This window comes from Delphinapterus leucas, chromosome 2 (assembly GCF_059928025.1).
Source record: "Delphinapterus leucas isolate spDelLeu-1000000601 "Yukka" chromosome 2, BTC_Dleu_Yukka2, whole genome shotgun sequence".
Classification (NCBI taxonomy): domain Eukaryota; kingdom Metazoa; phylum Chordata; class Mammalia; order Artiodactyla; family Monodontidae; genus Delphinapterus; species Delphinapterus leucas.
The window spans coordinates 9,567,324-9,572,666 of NC_143130.1; the positions used below are offsets into that span (position 1 = coordinate 9,567,324).

The 5,343-nt window shown below is 38.3% G+C and overlaps 1 pseudogene; it reads left to right on the forward strand.

The window, feature by feature from the left end:
- The first annotated feature begins 2,852 nt into the window (after window positions 1–2,852).
- LOC111175384 (lupus La protein homolog pseudogene) lies at window positions 2,853–4,239 on the forward strand (annotated as a pseudogene).
- The last annotated feature ends 1,104 nt before the right edge of the window (window positions 4,240–5,343 follow it).

Consider the following 5,343-nt stretch of genomic DNA (forward strand, 5'->3'; position numbering starts at 1 on the left):
AATATGGCTTTACACCTTGATAGGGTCATTTTCATACAGTGATGTCAAAACTGATTGTTTAAAATGGCCTTGTCAAAATGCCCCACATTGCTATGGAATTGCCCTCTTTGTTGCAATCAATTCATCTCCTGAATTTTTGATCTGCTAACAGCTATTGTTGCCATCTCCCAAGAATCCATGACCCGTTCTTTCAGTTCAGGCCATTAAATCAGCTTTTTTAAATCCACAATTCAGCACCATTAAATTTCTACTGATTTTACTGAGGAAAGAGAGTGAGTTGTCTTACCCTAAACCCTAATCATTCTCTCTTCTCTTTGCTTTGCTGGCCAAAGACTCACATCTTATTTGCTTTGAGTTTTTTTTTTTCTTTCTCAGTCAATCCTCCAGGACACTCTGCCCATATTTTTCCAATTCTGTCTCTCTCTATTGCAAATATTTACATATGTATTTAAAAGCAAAATATTAAAAATTTAACATCTTAATTAAATAATCATATACATGTTTATATAAAATTGTTATATAATTCTCTTCAGCAACAACAGTGTATTTTTTAGCAATGTGTTCTATGAAAGTAGAACCCTAGACTAAAAGGAAAGACTAGACTAAACGAGATGAAAAAAAAGAACATAAATCCAAAAGTTCACATAGTTTGTCTTTTTATCAACCAGGAGACGAGCTCGTTTGGATTTAGCCTGTGAAACTTTACATGCAGCATAGTTGTTTGCAAGGTAGACTTTCTCCTGTCTTTGGACATTTATAAAGACTCTTTCAACAAACCATGGCTGAGCATGTTCTCAGCTACTGAGTGGGTTTCCTTCGGTTTGTTCTTGGCTTTAATTGGTCTTTGGGGTTATTTTTCCAATTACCAAAAAGGCATCCATCGCTCAACTCTTATGTATAGATGCTGCTAAGCTTGCTTCTGTTCTGATGGCATTATTTAACATGATCCTAAAAGAGTTGTAGCAATAAAACCAATTGCATGTGATTTCAGAGCTAACACTACCGAAAGCGTACAAATTCAAGAAAGAATATAGGAGAACAGGGAGAAACCCAACACAGATGTTTTAAATAAAAGTGCTTTAATGAGGGAGTTACACAGAGAGCTGTGGCCAGGGATACTGAGACACCCAGACTTGGAACAATGAGAAACTGTTAACACCAGTGGAGCTCAAAGGACAGGGAAATGAAGATGTGCTATCAGAGCCCTGGGAGGGCATCAGCCTGCAGGGTAGAGGCACCCGGAAGAGCGCCAGTCACTGAGGGACTCAGACACAGACAAGGGAGAGGGGAAGGCAGAAGTCATCCCAGATCTCTCTCTTTTCTCTGGTCTTTGATTTCTGGTGAGTGTCTCCCGCTGGCCAAATCTAAGAAAAAACTGCCAACCAGGGATCCCAGGGAATGAACCCTACAGATTCATACGGAGAGAAGTCCAGGACAGGGAAATTTACCTGTGAAGGTAAATTTAGACTAAGCTACACAGGGACTAAGAGAAAGAGGCCCAGGAAACTCAAGAGACGTCCCTGCACCAATATCCAAACCCAGATGTAACTGCCAATTTTCAGCTCTTCTGAAAGCACAGTATAGCTTCCAAGAGGTATTTCCACGGGTGAGTAGAATCCCTTTGCCGTCTCCTCACGAGTTCAGTTCTGGGAAGGGACCCTTCTTTCATGGTCATCCTCTAGTTACCTAGACGATGCATTAAAATTTCCCTGGGAAGAGATTCAGAAATTGAAACAGACAAATCAGCATTCCTTTCACGGAGTCTGCACTGAAAACTGGAATGCTCTATCGGACCGGGGAAGTAGGTTCATTGGTCAAGTGGTCACAGCCTACCCTTTTTTCCTCAGGCTACTGCCTGCCCATGGAATAATTATCTCTGGCATCCTCACCCCATTTAGTCTCAAAAGGAAGGGCTACTTGTCAGTACCTTATAATTGTGATAATAACCAAGGCTCTATTGTTGAGCGGTGCAAAGTCATCAGAGAATAGATTCAAAACTCAATGGTGCCTACAGCCCTGATTGTAAGGTAAGCGCTTGTGAAGTACATCATGCTATTTGGTCTGTCATACAACATCAACATCATTGTGCCCGTGTCAGCCGGGGTCACAGCAGGAAAAGAATTCCGCTCTGATGACTCAATTGAAGAGGTTTTAATGAGACAATTTCAGGGGTGTGTGCAGGGTTAAAGGTACCTACAAAGGATGCTGAAGCACCCAGAAATGTTTAACTGTGGGAAGCTATTACCACCCTTAGGGCAGAAGGGGCAAAGGTGGGTGGTGGGTAATGTGACCAGATCCCTGTGAGAGCCGGAACTCTGGATAGAGGGGGACACCGCTGTTTCTATATAGGAAATAGGAACAGATGAGCTCCTTTTGCCACTGTCTCTGGCTGATCCCACCCCTGGCTGCACCTCACTACTGACCAGTGGCAGAGGTGCTCAGGCTGTGTGGTCCATCGGGGCAGCCTGCCTGGTATGAACAAGGCAGAGAATAGCAGGTTGGGGGAGGAAGGTGTCAAGTGGAAAACAACCAGCACAGATAGCATCCCTCCATAATAATTCACTAGAACGACTATATAATAGGGAAAGTATTGGGAGAAGCCTAGATTTGCATCCTTTTCAGGGGGACTCAGCTACTGAAGTGCCAAAAGATCTTGCTGGTTATATAAAAACGCCTAGTCAAACCTGAAAACAGCATCAGCGTTTCCATTTTTGGGCTAACGGTGCATTTCAGGCACAGATGTACTAATACAGTCTGCTTCGTAGAATTTACTATATTAAATACATGTATATTGTATATCTTCCATCTTTGTCTTATCAGCAACCTCTTTCAAAAATGCTTGTGGACCCCATCTTCTTTAGGCGCGTTAGGCAAGCTGGCGGCGCTAGGGATAGGAGACGTCGGTGTCGCTGTTAGTGACCCTGTGGCGCGTCTCTGTGGGACCGGGAACTTAAAGATAGCCAGAATGGCAGAAAATGGTGATAATGAAAAAATGGCTGCTCTGGAGGCCAAAATCTGTCATCAAATAGAGTATTATTTTGGTGACTTCAATTTGCCACGCGACAAATTTTTAAAGGAACAGATCAAACTGGATGAAGGCTGGGTACCTTTGGAGATAATGATAAAATTTAATAGGTTAAACCGTCTAACAACAGACTTTAATGTAATAGTAGAAGCATTGAGCAAATCAAAGGTGGAACTTATGGAAATAAGTGAAGATAAAACTAAAATTAGAAGATCTCCAAGCAAACCCCTCCCTGAAGTGACTGATGAGTATAAAAATGATGTAAAAAACAGATCTGTTTATATTAAAGGCTTCCCAATTGATGCAACCCTTGATGACATAAAAGAATGGTTGGAAGATAAAGGTCAGGTACTAAATATTCAGATGAGAAGAACATTGCACAAAGCATTTAAGGGATCAATATTTGCTGTATTTGATACCATTGAATCTGCTAAGAAGTTTGTTGAGACCACTGGCCAGAAGTACAAAGACACAGACCTGCTAATACTTTTCAAGGAAGATTACTTTGCAAAAAAAAATGAAGAAAGAAAGCAAAATAAAATCGAAGCTAAATTACGAGCTAAACAAGAGCAAGAAGAAAAACAAAAGTTAGCAGAAAATGCTGAAATGAAATCTCTAGAAGAAAAGATTGGCTGCTTGCTGAAATTCTCGGGGGACTTAGATGATCAGACGTGTAGAGAAGATTTGCATATCCTTTTCTCAAATCATGGTGAAATAAAATGGATAGACTTTGTCAGAGGAGCCAAAGAGGGAATAATTCTGTTTAAAGAAAAAGCTAAGGAAGCACTGGATAAAGCAAAAGATGCAAATAATGGTAACCTACAATTAAGGAACAAAGAGGTCACCTGGGAAGTACTAGAAGGAGATGTGGAAAAAGAAGCATTGAAAAAAATAATAGAAGATCAACAAGAATCCCTAAACAAATGGAAGTCAAAAGGTCGCAGATTTAAAGGAAAAGGAAAGGGAAATAAAGCTGCCCAGATTGGGTCTGCTAAAGGAAAAGTACAGTTTCAGGGCAAGAAAACTAAATTTGACAGTGATGATGAACATGATGAAAATGGTGCATCTAGACCAGTGAAAAGAGCAAGAGAAGAAACAGACAAAGAAGAAGAACCTGCATCAAAACAACAGAAAACAGAAAATGGTGCCGGAGACCAGTAATTTAGTAAACATTTTTTATTCATTTTAATTAGATTTTAAGCTGCTTTTGTCTCTGGAGGCTTTTAAAAAGAAAACCGAATTAGGGCCACTTCAATGTCCACCTGTAAGAAAGGAAAATTTTTTTGTTGTTTAACTTGTCTTTTTTTGTGGTTGTTATTGTTATCAAAATGAGTATTTTTTTATGTATAATTCTGTTTGTGTTCTTTCAGATTATTCAAATATCAAAAGAAACATCCTTCCACTAAATTGCCTTTGTAATATGAGAATGTATTAGCACAAAGTAATAAAATGTATACTGCATAAAAATAAAATTAGTTTATTTTTTAAAAAAAAAAAAAAAAAAAATGCTTGTGGAGTAACTCAATGTTATTTCCTAAACCATCTAAAATCTGGTACATTCTTTTGAAAGAGTGGTATTGTTAATTTATGGAAAGTACTTCGAATATAAATTGAGTACTATTATTTAGCATCAAAGCACAGTGGCTAGGGATTTACTATGTCACCTTTTACTCCTGTTTAGTATACACAAAATTATATGTCTCCTTCTCATTCTAGCTTCATTGCATCTGTCACATCACAAATAATATGATCAATCACAGAATGTCCCTATGGGCAAGTGTACTGTTTTTCTAAATCTGGTATTTTAACTGCTTTTCATTTTATAACATGGACAGCAAAATTGGTTATAGACTCCCAAAGTAAACCATATTAGTAAGTTGTTGTAAGAAGAAACATCACTTTGCAAATGAAAATTTCACGGAGTAAAGTTTCATTGAATCCTAGCCTTTATAAGGACAGCATCCCTCCAGTTAATCTCCAGATACAATTGTTGCCATGCATTTGGCTCTCTTGCTGTTAGAATTACATCTAATGAGGTTAACTCTCCTTTTGATATCATTTGAAGCAAGTTATTTACACAGTTGTAGCTATAATGACTCTGGAGACTTCATGCTTCTCGATATTTTTTAACATTGTAACATCTAGGACAAAAAGTAAAATATATTTTACATTTTAAATATTTACTTGGTCCTTTTATGATTGGTAATTTTTTAATCTCATGTGCCTTCAGAGAAAAAAAATTTTAAGTAATTTAAATATATCTTTCCTTGAAACACAATGAAACTTTGTAAATGGCTTCTACTTCAAGAAAAGTCCGC